Below are 19,230 nucleotides of genomic sequence, written 5' to 3'. Positions count from 1 at the left end.
CTGTAAAGCAGCAGGTTTCACAACATATGTCAGTGATAATAAACCTGATTCTCATTATTGCTTGGCCTAACAGTAATGCCTACCCAGTGACCATACCTGCCCCATGATGCATCTGTTGTTCATTTCTTCCAGCTCCAGCCAGAGCATCAAGTGTGAGCCCTGTCAGATGTTCAGAAATCATTCTGGTTGGCAGGGAAACCTGGAAATGATATATTGTGAGCCAGATGGGGCAGGTCTAACAACATGCAGCAAGTTCTTTTTATAGTTAGTACTTTTGTCCCTGGTTATTATAACCCTTTGTAATTTCAGGAGAAAGGCTTTTTGTGATATCTTTAAAAACATACTTTCACTCTCAGTGCTTTTAAAGATTCTTCAAACAAGCTCAGTTCCTGCATCTCATTGTTCATAAACCTTCTGAAGTGACCTTCAATGATGAACTTGCTTTTTAACTTTACATAGCAGAATTCCTTATAACTTCATTCAACATTAGGGAATCCCTTGTTATGACATCTTTCACTGAAAATGACAATACCACAGTAAAGAATGAATTGCTAAACTGTTCCCATTTCTCAGGTTAATGTAACATTACACCCGTGTCACGTGATGGTAGCATTTTCCAGCGGCTTTCAATGAAAACAGCTTTTTATCTTATGAAGCTGGGATAGATAGCACAGAAGTGAAGGTTGAGAATTGAACAAAACTCACAATCTTGTCTGTGACAGCAACACAAACAAAGTGCTGGAGGAACTCAGCAAGTCAGGCAGCATCTACAGAGGAGAAGCAATAGTCAACATTTTACATGAAACATCAAACATAGGACAGTACAGGTCTTTCAGCCCACAATGTTGTGCTGACCTTTTAACCTCCTTGTAGATCAATCTAACCCTTCTCTCCTACATAGCTCTTAATTTTTCTTTAATCGGTGTGCTTATCTAAGAGTATTTTAAATTTATTTATCTTATTTACTTCGACATACAGCCGGTGGCCCCCAATTACACCCATGTGACCTACTAACCTGTATGTCTTTGGAATGCGGGTGGAAACTGGAGTGCACGGAGGAAACCCACATGGTTACAGGAGAATGTACAGATTCCTTACAAACAGCAAAGGTATTGAATCCATGTCACTAACATTACACTAATCACTACGCTACCTATTGTATCTGCCTCTACCAATGCAAGTGTGTTTTGGGCTGAGACTGTTTATCAGACCGGAAAGAAAAGGGGCAGAAGGTAGAAGGTAGGGGAAGAAATACAAGCTGGTAGATGATAGGTGAGACCAGGTGAGGAGGATGGTGGGGGAGATGAAGTAAGAAGCTGGGAGGGGGTAGTTGGAAGAGGGGAAGGGCTTAAGAAGAAGGAGTCTAATGGAGAGGACAGTGGAAGAAAGAGAAGGAGGACGGGAACCAGAGCTGTGTGATGGACAGGCGAGGAGAAGGGAAAGAGTGAGAGGATAACCAGAATGAGGAGTGGAGAAAGAGAGGAGAGTGGGAGGAGAAATTACCAGAAGTTAAAGAAATTAATGTTCATGACATCAGGTTGGATTGAATACAAGGTGTTGCTCCTTCAACTTGACAGTGGCCTTATCATGACAGTAGTTACCATCAGGTTGGAGGCTACCTAGATGGGTACTATGTTTAGGCTTGGCTCCTGAAGTAACCAATCTGTCTTCAAGGGTGTATCACTGGGCTTTTACAGTACACAAAGGTGCTTCCTCCCCACACATCCAAAGCACCTGCAGGTTAGCACTGCGTCAGGTACCAACTATCTAATAGATCTTTTGAAAGTGACTTAAACTCTGATCTGGTGCAGGGGCAGTTATAGTAAGGCAAGTCCTATCCTCTCTGGACAGGATAATCATTATGAGAAACATGGCACCATGTCCAAAAGCAAAAATTAGTGCATGGCATAATATCACTTAGTTTCCAAATAATTTTTTCCCTCACTTGGGACTTCCAAGTCTAGGTCCATTAACCTATCACAGGCTGACCAAGGTTAGACAATTCACAACACAACTCTTAATTATTTTAAATCTTGCACTTTATTCTCTCTGCACAAACATGAATATAACTATGTTGACCCCACACCAACAATTTCAGTCATCAATGCTATTATTCTCATTGTACCAATACTCAATCAGACCACCTCTATAACTTACAGTGTAACACTGAAATAGGGAATCTCCCACTGGCCAAACAGTATGGGGGTATTCCTTGAGATAATTGATCTCCTATCATCATCTCCTATCATCATCATCCTTCATACATGGCGAGAAAGGCAAACACAATGTTAGAATTCATTTTGAGAAGACTAGAATATAAAAGCAAGGACATAATGCTGAGGCTTTTTAAGGTATTTGCTTGACTGCACTTGGAAGATTATAAGTAGTTATGCGCCCTTTATCTAAGAAAGGATGTGCTGGCATTGGAGAGAGTCCAGAAAAAGTTCATGAGAATTTTCCCTGGAATGAAAAGGTTAACATATGAAGAGTGTTTGCCGGCTCGGGCCTGTACTCGCTGGAGTTAGAAGAATGATGAGGCTTCTCATTGAAATATATTGAATAGATAGAGTGAGCATGAGGAGGATGTTCCCTATAGTGGGGGGAGTCTAAGATCAGATGGCATTCTGAGATCTATTCCCTCAGAATAGAGGGAACATTTAGAACAGAGATGAGGAAAGAGATGCAGTGAAAGCAGTCTCCGAGTTCGTCGAACCTCCGAGCCTCCAACCATCCCCTCTGAGCACAGCCTCTCTGAGTACCATCCTCTGCCGAGCACACTACGGCACCCCCGCCAACGGCCACCGGCAATGTGACCCCGAGGACTGGGGGCCTGTTCTTCTCAGTAGAGACCCGAACCTCACAACAGCAGCAGCAATGAAGAAGGCCTTCCTGGAGATTTCCAGATGTTTCTCTGTGCTCCCACGTCTGTTTTTCAACACATTAGGATTGTGCACGGCACCCCGCTTAACAAATAACAGATATCAATTCCGGAGTGGCCGCTGCAAACTGTGTCATGCCGCCATCTTGGTCACGTGGACCATGGTATCAAAGGTTATGAGGAGAAAGCAGGAGAATGGAGTTGAGAAGGAATAGGGTTGAGATAGAGCAGATTCAATGAGTTGAATGACCTAATTCTGTTCCTATGTCCTATAGTATTGTAGTCTATAGTCCTAAAGTCTATGGTCTTGAAGTCTATGGTCCTATAGTGTATGGTCATGTGGTCTTATGGTCTTGTAATCTATGGTCCTTTTGTCTATGGTCATGTGGTCTATGATGTTGTAGTCTACGATCCTATAGCCTATGGTCATGTGATCTTATGATCTTGTAATCTATGATCCCATAATCTATGGTCATGTGGTCTATGGTGTTGTAGTCTATGGTCCTATAGTCTATGGACTTACATACTGAATCCTGAAATCACAAAAACTGAACATTGCAAGAGAAAGTTATACAGTACTGAAGACTGAATGCTTTTCCAGAAATTGTTTTTCCAAATGCTCGACATAATTCGATAAAACTAGGCAGACTGCAGCTTTGGAGACTGACAAGAAAAGTCCTCTGGCCCAGTATCAGTCTTACAATGGAACATGGATTGTATGAACAGAATTTCCAATTTTCAAATCTCTGAGGAACAAAAAAAGATAATGAAGGTTCCTTATGAGTTTGTGCTGGTTTTTTGAAAAAAAAATTCAAGTAGCTCCTATAGCCTCCTGTTCTCAAAGTTCTGCAATTTTGTGTGTTTTATGCCGTTATCCAATTTTCTTCAAAAGTTATTATTATAAACTACCTCTAAATCTTATTCAAGCAGTGTATTCAGTTCACAGCAACTTGCTGCATTTCTTTTCATTCTCATTATGAATGGTCCACGAACCCATGACCATTAAACCTCGTAATTCATCTTTTCACTATTTAACTATTTTTTGTAACTTATGATAAGATTTATATATTTCACTGTACTGCTCCCTTAAAACAACAAATTTCACAACATCAGTGATAACAAACCTGATGCTGACCCGAACACTGTTGTGTGCACCTCCATACTTGTGTACTCTGATTGATCCCAAAAATGCAAACAATCTCTCCATCAAAACTCACAAGAAACTTAAAGTTCAAAATTTCAAAGTAATTTTATTATTGAAGTACATATATGTCACCAAATACTACCCTGAGATTCATTTTCTTGCAGACATACACAGTGGAACAAAAAATACAATAGAATCAATGAAGAGCTACACACAAAGACTGACAACCAATTTGCAAAAGAAAACAAACTGTGCAAATACTGTACAAAAGTAATTAAAATAAATAAATAAATAAATAAATAGTAAATGGATCATAGAAACATAGAACATAGAAATCTACAACAAATTAAAGAACAGAGAACAATACAGCACAGTACAGGACAATTCGGCCCACAATGTTGTGCCAACTCTTAAACAATGCCTCCCATATAACCCTCCACCTTAAATTCCTCCATATACCTGTCTAGTAGTCTCTTAAATTTCACTAGTGTATCTACCTCCACTACTGACTCAGGCAGTGCATTCCACGCACCAACCACTCTCTCAGTAAAAAACCTTCCTCTAATATCCCCCTTGAACTTTCCTCCTCTTACCTTAAAGCCATGTCCTCTTGTACTGAGCAGTGGTGCCCTGGGGAAGAGGTGCCAGCTTCCACTCTATTTATTCCTCTTAATATCTTGTACACCTCTATCATGTCTCCTCTCATCCTCCTTCTCTCCAGAGAGTAAAATCCTAGCTCCCTTAATCCCTGATCATAATGCATACTCTCTAAACCAGGCAGCAGCCTGGTAAATCTCCTCTGTACCCTTTCCAATGCTTCCACATCCTTCTTATAGTGAGGTGACAAGAACTGGACACAGTACTCCAAGTGTGGCCTAACCAGAGTTTTATAGAGCTACATCATTACCCCGCAACTTTTAAACTCTATCCCTTGACTTATGAAAGCTAACATTCCATAAGCTTTCTTAACTACCCTATCTACTTGTGAAGCAACTTTCATGGATCTGTGGACATGTACCCCCAGATCCCTCTGCTCCTCCAAGTATCCTGCCCTTCAGCCTACAAGATTGTGCCAACCATGTAACCTACTCTAGAAAATGCCTAAAATTTTCCTACCATATATTTTTCTAAGCTCCTCTTTTAAGAGGCTCTTAAAAGACTCCATTGTATCCACTTCTACCACCTTCACTGGCAGCCCATTCCACACACCCACCACTCTCTTCATGAAAAACTTACCCCTGACATCCCCCTTGTAGCTACTTTCAATTACCTTCAAACTATGCCCCCTCATGTTAACCATTTCAACCCTGGGAAAAATCCTGTAATCACGTGCTTGACTGGTCGGCAGATATGACCAGGGCATTTGATGATACCAAACAAGCTCTTTTTAACACAACCCTACTGGCACACCCACTTCCCGACACACCTATAGCTGTTACTATGGATGCTTCAGTCTATGCTGTGGATGCTGAGCATGAACAGTTGACCGCAGGCATGCAGCAGCTGCTCATCTTTCTCCATCCTGCCTGAAAGGAGTTTCATGTTAGACTGTGAGCTTCTCTGTCTCTATCTGTCTGTCCACCATTTTCATTTCCCCTAGAGGGTTGCTATTTCACAGCATTCATTAACCACAAACCCCTCGTGCACTCGATAGCCGAAATATCAGACCCTTGGTCTGCACGACAGCAAGGCCACCTGGCCTACATGTCCGAGTTCACTGTGAAATTTGAGAAAGTGAAGCTGAAATCTGATGTGTCAATATTTCAGTGGAGTAAAGGAAATTACAGTGGCATGAGTGAGGAACTGGCCAAGGTTGACTGGAAAGGGACACTAGCGGGAAGAACAACAGAGCAGCAGTGGCTGGAGTTTATGTGAGAAGTGAGGAAGGTGCAATGCAGATATATTCCAAAGAAGAAGAAATTTTCGAATGGAAAAAGGATGCAACCGTGGCTGACAAGAGAAGTCAAAGCCAAAGTAAAAGCAAAGCAGAGGGCATACAAGGAATCAAAAATTAGTGGGAAGACAGAGGATTGGGAAGTTTTTAAAAACTTACAAAAGGAAACTAAGAAGGTCATTAAAAGGGAAAAGATGAACTATGAAAGGAAGCTAGCAAATAATATCAAAGAGGGTACTAAAAGCTTTTTCAAGTATATAAAGAGTAAAAGACAGGTGAGAGTAGATATAGGACTGATAGAAAATGATGCTGGAGAAATTGTAATGAAAGATAAGGAGATGGTGGAGGAACTGAATGAGTATTTTGCATCAGTCTTCACTGAGGAAGACATCAGCAGTATACGGGACACTCAAGGGTGTCAGGGAAGAGAAATATGCGCAGTCACAATTACGACAGAGAAAGTACTCAGGAAGCTGAATAGTCTAAGGGTAGATAAATCTCCTGGACCAGATGGAAAGCACCCTCGTGTTCTGAAGGAAGTAGCAGTGGAGATTGAGGAGGCATTAGCAATGATCTTTCAAAAGTCGATAGATTCTGGCGTGGTTCCAGAGGACTGGAAGATTGCAAATGTCACTCTGCTATTTAAGAAAGGGGCAAGGAAGCAAAAAGGAAATTATAGACCTGTAGCTTGACATCAGTGGTTGGTAAGTTGTTGGAGTCGATTGTCAAGGATGAGGTTACAGAGTACCTAAGGGATATGACAAGATAGGCAGAACTCAGCATGGTTTCCTTAAAGGAAAATCCTCTCTGACAAACCTAGTGCAATTTTTTGAGGAAATTACAAGTAGGCTAGACAAGGGAGATGCAGTGGATGTTGTGTATTTGGATCTTCAGAAGGCCTTTGACAAGGTGCCACACATGAGGCTGCTAAACAATATAAGAGCCCATGGAATTACGGGACAGTTACATACGTGGATAGAGCGTTGGTTGATTGGCAGGAAACAGAGAGTGGGAATAAAGGGATCCCATTCTGGTTGGCTGCTGGTTACCAGTGGTGTTCCACAGGGGTCCGTGATGGGGCCGCTTCTTTTTATGTTGTATATCAATGATTTGGATTATAGAATAGATGGCTTTGTGGCTAAGTTTGCTGATGATACAAAGATAGGTGGAGGGGCCGGTAGTGCTGAGGAAACAGAGAGTCTGTAGAGGGATTTGGATAGATTGGGGGAATGGGCAAAGAAGTGGCAAATGAATTACAATGTCAGAAAGTGTACGGTCATGCACTTTGGTAGAAGAAATAAACAGGCAGACTATTATTTAAATGGGGAGAGAATTCAAAGTTCTGAGGTGCAACGGGACTTGGGAGTCCTTGTGCAGGATACCCTTAAGGTTAACCTCCAGGTTGAGTCAGTGGTGAAGAAGGCGAATGCAATATTGGCATTCATTTCTAGAGGAATAGAGTATAGGAGTAGGGATGTGATGTTGAAGCTCTATAAGGCACTGGTAAGACCTCACTTGGAATACTGTGTGCAGTTTTGGGCTCCTTATTTAAGAAAGGATGTGCTGACATTGGAGAGGGTTCAGAGAAGATTCACTAGAATGATTCCAGGAATGAGAGGGTTAACATATGAGGAACGTTTGACCGCTCTTGGACTGTACTCCTTGGAGTTTAGAAGAATGAGGGGGGACCTCATAGAAACATTTTGAATGTTGAAAGGCATGGACAGAGTGGATGTGGCAAAGTTGTTTCCCGTGGTGGGGGGTCTAGTACGAAAGGGCATGACTTGAGGATTGCCCATTCAGAACAGAGATGCAAAAAAAAAATTTTAGCCAGAGGGTGGTGAGTCTATGGAATTTCTTGCCGCAGGCAGCAGTGGAGGCCAAGTCACTGGGTGTATTTAAGGCAGAGATTGATAGGTATCTGAGTAGTCAGGGCATCAAAGATTATGGTGAGAAGGCGGGGGAATGGGACTAAAAGGGAGATTGGATCAGCTCATGATGAAATGGCGGAGCAGACTCGATAGGCCAAATGGCCAACTTCTGCTCCTTTGTCTTATGGTCTTATGGAGTTCACACCTGGTATACAACATATCAAGGGGTAAAATAATGTTGTGGTTGATTGCCTCTCACAGCCAGTCATTGAGGGTTGACATAGGGGTTGACTACACCAGAATGGCAGCCGACCAAGCTACTGACCCTCAGGTCCAGGCTTACAGAACAGCAGTCATGAGTCTGCGGTTGGCTGACATTGGAGAAGCTGGGGTTTCTCTCTTGTGCAAAGTCTCAACAGGTCGCCCATCACTCCATGGTGCCCACAAACTGGAGACAGACTGTTTTCAACTCTATTCACGGCTAGGCTAGAAGGCATCACAGAAACTGGTTGCCCTAAAGTTTACATGGCACAGCCTCAGACAGGAGTTGCGTGATTGGAGTGCAGCCCGTGTGGATTGCAGTGGGCAAAAATTAACCATCACGTTTAGGTGTGATTGGCACCTTTTGACCATGTCAGTGTGGTCAACACACCTCCTTACCATGGTGGACTGTACTACCAGGTAGCTAGAGACCATCCCTCTTGCATTGACGACAGTTGCAAACATAGCTCGGGCATTCATCAGCTCCTGAGCTGTTTGGTTTGACACCTGATCTGATATTTCCTCTGACTACAGTCCCCAATTCATATCAGACCTCTGGGCTGCGGTGTCCCAGAATCTCAGTGTTAGGCTATATCACAACAACAGTCCAATGGCCTATGTCAGTGGTTTCACCGCTTCTTAAAGGCTGCTCTGAGGGCTTCCCTGACAGGCGAATGTTGGCATGATCATCTCCCATGGGTACTGCTGGGGCTCAGAACAGCTCCAAAGGAGGACTTGCAGTTGTCCATGGCTCAGTTGATATATGGGCAGTCATTATGGGTGCCAGGTGATTTAGTCCTGACACCACGACCGGCTGGCTTGCCTCTGAACAGCGTTCCACCCTCCTCAATAAATTTAATTCCTTCACACCTATCCCTACCTCCCATCATGGCATACAGCACTCTTGAGTTCCTGCTGACCTACCCTCCACCTCATTTGTTTACATAGAAACATAGAAAACCTACAGCACAATACAGGCCCATCAGCCCACAATGTTGTGCCGACCCTCAAACCCTGCCTCACATATAACCCCCCAACTTAAATTCCTCCATATACCTGTCTAGTAGTCTCTTAAACTTCACTAGTGTATCTGCCTCCACCACTGACTCAGGCAGTGCATTCCATGCACCAACCACTCTCAGAGTAAAAAAACCTTCCTCTAATATCCCGCTTGAACTTCCCTCCCCCTACCTTAAAGCCATGTCCTCTTGTACTGAGCAGTGGTGTCCTGGGGAAGAGCCGCTGGCTGTCCACTCTGTCTATTCTTCTTAATATCTTGTTCACCTCTATCATGTCTCCTCTCATCCTCCTTCTCTCCAAAGTGTAAAGCCCTAGCTCCCTTAATCTCTGATCATAATCCATACTCTCTAAACCAGGCAGCATCCTGGTAAATCTACTCTGCACCCTTTCCAATGCTTCCACATCTTTCCTATACTGAAGCGACCAGAACTGGACACAGTACTCCAAGTGTGGCCTAACCAGAGTTTTATAGAGCTGCATCATAACATTGCGTCTCTTAAACTCTACCCCTCGACTTATGAATGCTAACACCCCATAAGCTTTCTTAACTACCCTATCTACCTGTGAGGCAACTTTCAGAGATCTGTGAACATGTACCCCCAGATCTCTCTGCTCCTCCACACTACCAAGTATCCTGCCATTTACTTTGTACTCTGCCTTGGAGTTTGTCCTTCCAAAGTGTACCACCTCACACTTCTCCGGCTTGAACTCCATCTGCCACTTCTCAGCCCACTTCTGCATCCTATCAATGTCTCTCTGCAATCTTCGACAATCCTCTACACAATCCACAACACCACCAACCTTTGTGTCATCTGCAAACTTGTCAACCCACCCTTTTACCCCCACATCCAGGTCATTAATAAAAATCACGAGAAGTAGAGGTCCCAGAACAGATCCTTGTGGAACACCACTAGTCACAACCCTCCAATCTGAATTTACTCCCTTCACCACAACCCTCTGCCTTCTGCAGGCAAGTCAATTCTGAATCCACCTGGCCAATCTTCCTTGGATCCCATGCCTTCTGACTTTCTGAATCAGCCTACCGTGTGGAACCTTGTCAAATGCTTTACTAAAATCCATGTAGATCACATCCACTGCACTACCCTTATCTATATGCCTGGTTACCTCCTAAAAGAACACTATCAGGCTTGTTAGGCACAATTTTCCCTTCACAAAGCCATGCTGACTGTCCCTGATCAGACCATGATTCTCTAAATGCCCATAGATCCTATCTCTAAGAATCTTTTCCAACAGCTTTCCCACCACAGACGTAAGGCTCACTGGTCTATAATTACCTAGACTATCCCTACTACCTTTTTTGAACAAGGGGACAACATTCGCCTCTCTCCAATCCTCTGGTACCATTCCTGTGGACAACAAGGACATAAAGATCCTAGCCAGAGTCTCAGCAATCTCTTCCCTCGCTTCGTGGAGCAGCCTGGGGAATATTCCATTAGGCCCCAGGGCCTTATCCGTCCTAATGTATTTTAACAACTCTAACACCTCCTCTCCCTTAACATCAACATGCTCCAGAACATCAACCTCACTCATATTGTCCTCACCGTCATCAAGTTCCCTCTCATTGGTGAATACTGAAGAGAAGTATTCATTGAGGACCTCGCTCACTTCCACAGCCTCCAGGCACATCTTCCCACTTTTATCTCTAATCAGTCCTACCTTCACTCCTGTCAACCTTGTGTTCTTCACATAATTGAAGAATGCCTTGGGGTTTTCCTTTACCCTACTCGCCAAGGCCTTCTCATGCCCCCTTCTTGCTCTTCTCAGCCCCTTCTTAAGCTCCTTTCTTGCTACCCTATATTCCTCAATAGACCCATCTGATCCTTGCTTCCTAAACCTCATGTATGCTGCCTTCTTCCACCTGACTAGATTTTCTACTTCACTTGTCGCCCATGGTTCCTTCACCCTACCATTCTTTATTACCTAGGGTTACCCATAGCCCTCTATTGTTCTAAGCTCCATGTACCTATCCAAAAGTCCCTATCATATCTGCCTCCACCACCATCACTGGCAGCTCATTTCACACACTCACCACTTTCTGCATAAAAAAGTTACTCCCGACATCTCCCCTGTACCTACTCCCCAGCACCTTAAACCTGTGTCCTCTTGTGGCAACCATTTCAGCCCTGGGAAAAAGCCTCCGACTATCCACACGATCAATGCCTCTCATCATCTTATACACCTCTATCAGGTCACCTCTCATCCTCCATCGCTCCAAGGAGAAAAGGCCGAGTTCACTCAACCTATTCTGATTGGTCAATAACTCTGGCATCATCCCAGAGCATCAAGATCACTAATGCAGGTTTTTGCAAATAAAAAAGTTGGAGCATTTTATTTTTAAGAAAAACAATAACAACTCATTTATAGAATTCTAAACACTGGTGGGTTTTTGTGATAGTTTTTCAGTGATTCTTTTATATTTCTTTGTTCTAACTGCAAGATAATGAACCTCAGGGTAGTATACGTACTTCGATAATAAATTTACTTTGAACTTTGAACTAATCCCAGCACAAGAGAATACTAGACACGAGATCTCAAGAGTAATTTTTCCTGTGGAATAGATCCGTAACCTCTGAAATTTGTTGAATTTACAGAGCATCAAAGGATGAAAATTCAGTACTGCTGTAAAACGATTTGTGGTGAAGCCACTCTCATCACTTCGACAAGCTTCTGAAGGACTTGGGTTTGTACCTGGTGTGAATATTAAAATGAGATGATGGGAGGATAATGATGTTTGTGCATTTCATTAGTATGGAGAAAATTATCTACACTCACTTGGATTCATGCAGTTGATCAGGCTCGGCAAAGTTCCAGCGTACCTGAGAACAAGTACGGTAATTTCAGTGATGATAACATGTTAGTACACACACTTTGTGACAAAAGATGGAAACGGAGGCAGCGTGTTGTCCACCTTATGACTTTTAGTGAGTTGAAAAATCAGGGCATACCCTGGCTCAGTTTCATTGTTTCTGCACTACTGTACTCTGCAAAAGTCTGCAGCAATGCTATGTATTGCACTGTACTGCACCTGCTGCAAAAAAAAACAAATTTCATGACATATGTCAGTGATGATAAACCTGATTCTGATATGGGTTTCTATTGTGGACTGAGAGTGGGAAGGGGACAGGGAGAGGGGAATCATGGTTGGGAAAAAGGAAAGGGAGAGGGGAGGGAGCGAGAAGAACAAGTGAGAAATTCTGTAATGATCATAGAAACACAGAAAACCTACAGCACAATACAGGCCTTTTGGCCCACAATGCTGTGCCGAACATGTACTTACCTTAGAAATTACCTAGGGTTACCCATAGCCCTCTATTTTCCTGAGCTCCAAGTACCCGTCCAGGAGTCTCTTAATAGACCCTATCGTATCCGCCTCCACTAACGTTGCTGGCAGCCCATTCCATGCACTCACCACTCTCTGCATAAAAAACTTCCCCTGACATCTCCTCTGTACCTACTTCCAAGCACAATTAAACTGTGCCCTCTTGTGTTAGCCATTTCAGCCCTGGGAAAAAGCCTCTGACTATCTACACGATCAATAAACCCATTGTTTGGAATCAAATGACACAGTCTGGCGTCTCAAGACTGGGTGTGTCTGCACCTGCACCACCCCCTGCCTCTAGCACTCCTTCTCTGCCAACTGTCCTACACCCCTTCCTAGCTATGTATGTGCCTAAGGCTTTGCAGACTAGTGTATACAGAGGACCAGATAATGAAGTACCCTCACAGTACCCTGCAGCAGTTCAACTCAATCTGATGACTTACACAGGCACGATCAAGTGGCAAACATCATCCACTGAATCTTGCTTTAAAATACAAACTCATAAAAGACGCCCTACCTCACTATAAATACAGCCTGATCATTTTAGAGTCAGAGTCCTACAAGTTATATTATGGCCGATTCATTATTACAGATAGGACAATCAATACTAACCATCCAGATATAACAATACAGGATAAACCAACAAAAACAATTTACTTAATAGACATAGCCATTCCAAACACACAGAAATCAGTTAGTAAAAAAAAAACAGAAATAGGCAAAATTAAAAGAGGAAATTGAAAGAGTTTGGAAAATTGTCCCAATAGTAATATCTACAACTGGTATCATCGCAAAGTCACTACATTATACTATTAAACAATTAGGCCTACACCATAATATCTATGTAAACCTTCAGAAAGCCACAATACTAAACATCACTAGAATAGTTTGAAAATTCCTAGCAATTGAGAAAAGAGTGCACTTGGCTATGCCCATACCTCAGGTTTTACCAGCTTGAGCTGAGAAAAAATAAAAATAACAATAATAATAATAAGCTTGATGGTTGAATGGTAATAACTGTTCCTGAACCTGGTGGTGTGGGACCTAAGGCTGCTGTACCTCCTTCTGAATGGCCATTGTGAGAAGAGAGCATGGCCTGGATATTGGTGGTCCTTGATAGATGAAATTTCTGTGGCAGTGCTCCTTGAAGAAGTTCTCAATGGTGGGGAGGGCTTTGCCTGTACTGGAATTAAATTAAGCGATTACAAAATATGGAATATCTCACTCATTCTGAACACCAAGTCTATCTTTAATCTCATGTGACCATGCAGCTTGTAATTCCCTCCCCCTCCCCTCTTCTTCTATTCCCCACTCTCCTCACCTGCCTATCACCTCCCTGGTGCCACTCTCCCTTCCCTTTCTGCTATGATCCACTGTCCTCTCTCATCAGATTCCTTTCTCTCCAGCCCTTTGCCTTTCTCACCCACCTGGCTTCACCTACCACCTTCTAACTAATCCTCCTTCTCCTCCACCAACCTTTTATTTTGGCATCTTCCCCCTTCCTTTCCAGTTCTGAAGAAGGGTCTCAGCCCAAAATGTTGACTGTTTATTCATTTCTATAGTTGCTGCCTGGCCTGCTGAGTTCCTCCAGCATGTTGTGTGTGTTGCTTGAGAGGAAAAGGGGTTTGTTTTACTGTTGTTGTCTTCTTGCTTGTTGTATTTTGAGCTGTTCTGCCGAGCTTTGTGGGAATGCTATGTTGGTGCCAGATTGAATGGTGACGCTTGAAGGCAATCCCCAGCACAGTCTTACTGCAACCAATTCCTTTTCTTGTCTGTTTCTATGTGCATGTGATAAATCTGAGTCTGAACAATTCAGAATGGATACAGGTCCTTCAACCCAATAAGTCTATGTCGTACACAGTGCCCACACTGCTTGTCCCAATTCCCTGTGATTAATCCATATCTCTCTATACCTATGTGAATATTGAACATACCATAGAATAGTAGAGTACAGTACAGATCTTTCGACCCATGATGTTGTACCAACCTTCTAACCTACTCCAAAATCAATCTTAGGTGACGGGGTGGAGATACGTCTCTACCAAAGGAAATGTAAAGGGCTCCTTCCCTCTGCAAGCCTGCAGGTCACCCTTGGGCAAGATGTAGCACCTGCTTAGCACCCCACCCCATTCAGGCTCACGTGAAACCATGGGAGCAGGTAGTGAATGGTCGTATAAGCAGCTGGTACAAATCACAGGTCCTGGTTATATGACCACTGATGCCAGGCAGACAATCCTTTTAGAGTATTCAAGATTCAAGATTCAAAAACTTTATTGTCATTTCAACCATACATCAGCTCTGCAGGGCAGAATGAGACAGCATTTCCCAAGGGCAAGTGCAATCATAACATAACAAACACAACAATAAATAATAAACACAACAATAAATAGTAAAACACAACAGCCACAAGTCAGTTAAAATCAAGTTATAAGTATCCAGTGCAAGTTAAAAGTGTCCAAAGCAGAGTCAGGTAGAGCAGCTATTTAGCAGTCTGACTGCCTGTGGGAGGAAGCTGTTTAGTAACCTTGTGGTTTTTGTTTTGATGCTCCTGTAACGTTTACCTGATGGTAGAAGAACAAACAGTTCATGGAGAGGGTGTGAGGGGTCTTTAATGATGTACTGTGTCTTCTGGAGGCATCAACTCTGAAAGCGGTCTTGGACAGAAGGTAGGGAGACCCCAATAAACTTCTCTGCTCCCCTAACCCCCCTCTGCAAGGCTTTTTTGTCAGCAGCACTGCAGCTAGACTACCAGGTTCAGATGCAAAAGGTCAGCACACTCTCAACCACGCCTCTGTAGAATGTAGTTAAGATGTTAGTGGGGAGTGATGCTTGTTTAAGCTTCCTCAGAAAGTGCAATCTCTGCTGGGCTATTGATAATGACTGGGGTCACCCCGTCTTGTAAAGACATTGTCCAGAAGAAGAACCACTTCTCTGGAAAAGTTTGTCAGGAACAATGATGATCATGGAAAGACCATGATCGTCCACATCATAAGACATATATGAAGAGCATTTCATGGCTCTGGGCCTCTACTCACTGGAATTCAGAGGAATGAGGGGTGAACTCATTGAAATCTATCAAATGGTGAAAGGCCTTGATAGAGTGGATGTGAAGAGGATGTTTCCTATGGTGGGAGAGTTTCAGACTAGAGGACATCACCTCAGAATAGAGGGGTGTCCTTTTAGACCAGAGATGAGGAGGAATTTCTTGAGCCAGAGAGTGGTGAATCTGCAGAATTCTTTGCCACAGACAGCTGTGGAGGCCAAGTCTTTATGTATATTTAAGGCTGAGGCTGATAGATTCTTGATTGGTCAGGGCATGAAAGGATACAGGGAAAAAGCAGGAGACTGGGACTGAGAGGAAAATTGGATCAGCCATGATGAAATGGCAGAGCAGACTCAATGGGCCAAATGGACTAATTCTGCTCCAATATCTTATCATCTTATGGACATGGCACATAACAAAGAGATAAAGGGATGGAGAACAATCTAACCCTTCCCTTCCACATAGCATTTCATTTTCTTTCCATCCATGTGCCTACCTAAGAGACTCTTAAATGTCCCTTACACATCTGCCTCTGCCACCACCCCCTGACAGCATGTTCCGTGCAACCACCAGTCTATGTAAAATCCTTACCTCTGACTCCCCCTATACTTTGCTCCAATCACCTTTAAATGATGGACTGGAGGGTCTCTCATAGCAGCCATTGCTGCCCTGAGAAAAAGGTGCTGGCCGTCCACTCTATTATCCAATACACCTCCATCAAGTTACATCTCATCCTCCTATGCTCTAGAGAGAAAAACCCTAGAGAAGAAAGGTAGGAGGATAGTAATTACATGGTCTGTCTTTAGCTTTGCCAATGTAGAGAAGGCCACATCAAGATTCAGGACTCAAGATTCAAGTATTTTAATATCATTTCCAATGCACATGTGCAATAGAGATCAAAACAGCTATTATTCTGGATCTGATACAGCACAATTACTTGGGTCTTTGGCTGTGCAGTAATGTGTGAATAGTGTGTACAGCAATAGGCAGCACACAGCCCTGCGATGGGGGGGGGGGGCACCCATGTTGAGAATAATGGAGCACTGAATGCAGGAGGTGAGGAGATGAGTCTAGGAAATTTGCACATAAATCTTGGACTCAGCTGTTTAGATGCCTTTATGGTGGTGAGGGAGAAGATACAGATTTAGATGTAGATGTTGTGGTGTTTCACCTCCTACAGTTGTCAGGTTCAGGGGCCAGGAGTCATGGAGAGAGTGGTCTCTGTAGGGATCAGAAGGTGGTGGGATCCCTGGTGGAAATGAAGAAGGGTAATGTGCTTGTTGCGGAGGCTAGTAGGGTGAAAGCTAAGGACCAAGGAGAACTTTCTGGTTGGAGGAAGGCAGAGTGAAAACATAAGTCTGCAAAATGGAGGAAAATTAAGAGGGATCTCCATCAACCACAGTGGAAGGAAAATCTTATTTCCTGGACAAGGAGGATAATTCAGATGTGCTGGAATGGAAGGCCTTCTCTTGCAAGCAGATGCAGTGAAGACAGAGAAACTGGGAGAAAAGGATTGCATCCTTACGAAGGACAGGTTGGGAAGCTGAAACTGTGAAATTTAGGTTGTTGATCAGGTGGCATAGTAGCTTAGTGGTTAGCATAATGTTTTGCAGTACCATGAATTGTGGTTCAATTCTGCCGTCCTTAGTAAAGAGTTTGTATATTCTCCCCATGACTGCATGGGATTCCTCCATGTGCTTTGGTTCCCTCTGATATTCCAAAGATGTATGGGTTAGGGTTCACAGGTTATGGGCATGCTATGTTGATGTCAGAAGCATGGCAACACTTATAGGCTGCTCCCAGCACAGTTCACACACTGTTGGTTGTTGATGCAATGAATTGCATTTCACTGTATGTTTTGATGTTTAGATTGTGTGACAAATAAAGCTAATCTTTTCTAATCTTTACTCAGATAAAACATGAGGTGTGATTCCTCAAGTTGATATTGAGCCTCTCCCCTTTACAGTGGAGGTCCAAGGACCAACAGGTCAGTGTGGGAATGGAATGGGAGTTGGAGCTAGGGATAGCCATTGCAGATGGCTTTCAACCTGTCAACTACTCTGCACTCAGTATTACCTGAAATTGTAAAATTCAGTGTTCATATTGTGGAAGTCGTGACAAGGCAAGGATTAAGACAATGTCCAAGTAAGGATAGTTTACAGATGTAGTGCGGACAACCTGGCAGGAAAGGGCTTTGAAGAGCATTGCTTCCCTTTGCACAGAAGGGCACTGGAGCCACTTGGCATGCTGAGACAATATAAAGATGCAAACAAAGGATTCCAGGGAGACACTTAATCTTGTTCAGTTACTTTTCCTTTTCTTTCCTCTCTCTTACTGTACCTAGTGTAGTAAATGGCCATTGTGTGTTCTTCATGCTGAATATTGGAGTCCCTGGGAGATCCAAACTTTCCCAGGTGTTAGGATACTTCTCCGGCAACAATGAATATAGAATTGAGACAGGTTTTTTTTTAATAAACAAATAAACATTTATTTAAACTCTGCTCAATAAAAATGAAAAGTAAACAGACGACTAACTTAACCGGAAGTTAACTGCTATACAGCAACTCAAACAGTTCTTAAAGTGATAAATGCGAACACAGGTCTTAAAGCGATAAATACGAACACAGTTCTTAAAGCGATAAATGCAAAAGTCCAAATGATTTATACAGTCAATTAGGAGAGACTTTCCTGAAGTTACGAATTCCTCAACGACATGACATTACTGCTGATTCCAGCCGAAATATGCCTTGCCCGAAAGACTTACGACAAAGGAAATAAAAACGGCTTGAAGAAACTGACCTATCCCTTGATGAATAATGCAGCCCAACCCTATCATCCCTTACAAGACATGGGTTATCTCGGATGCAGGTTACTAATTCCGGAACGAAGATCCAATAAGGTCAATCCTGTTTTACCGCTGACAACACCAACTTTACTCGATGTGGGTTTCCGCACTTCAGTAAGTCTTCACTCTCCAACTGAATTGCAAAGGTAGAAACCAAACCACAACTGGCAGAGTTTGGCAAAACTGCTGGCAATGACCTTTGAGACTTAAGACAGAAAGTAAAACTCCACTTTAAAACAAAACTGTGTCATGAGACGAATACGCAGCATAATGGAGTAACTGACAAATTAAACAATGAATTGACCTGCGTCACAGCAAGGCTTTCCCGTTTTATACCTGTTGGAACAGGCCATCACATGACCTCCACTTGGCGGGAAAATTACATCACGTGACCGCACACTGGCGGGAAATTACATCACCCCACCATCACAAGACCATTACATCATGCTCACCAGATACTCAATTACATCATGGTCATAAGATAGTCACAAAATACCCACGGGGTACATAACACAGGGAACTACACCTGTGTTAAGTGAGGCTATAGCTCTTTGAAGTTTGTGTTGAGGATCTGGAGCAACAGCTGGATGACCTTCAGCTTGTATGAGAGAGCAAGGAGATCATCGATTGGAGTTACAGGGAAGTAGTCACCTCAAAGCTGCAGGAGGCGAGTAGCTGGGTGACTGTCAGGAGGAATGGAACTGCAAATAGGCAGTTAGAGCAGAGCACACCTCTAGCCATTTCCCTCAAAAATAAGTATACCACTTTGGATACTGTTGTGGGGAATGATCTCCCAGGGGAATGACACGAAGACCAGGTTACTGGCATGGAGCACAGATCCATGGTGCAGTGGGGAAAGAGGGAAAAGAGAGGAGTGGTAGTGATAGAGTACTCAATAGAAAGGGGAACAGACAGAAGATTCTGTGTACATAAA

Source organism: Hemitrygon akajei, chromosome 26 (genome assembly GCF_048418815.1).
Source record: "Hemitrygon akajei chromosome 26, sHemAka1.3, whole genome shotgun sequence".
NCBI lineage: Eukaryota > Metazoa > Chordata > Chondrichthyes > Myliobatiformes > Dasyatidae > Hemitrygon > Hemitrygon akajei.
The sequence above is the reverse complement of the archived record's forward strand: the minus strand, read 5'-3'. Positions refer to the sequence as shown.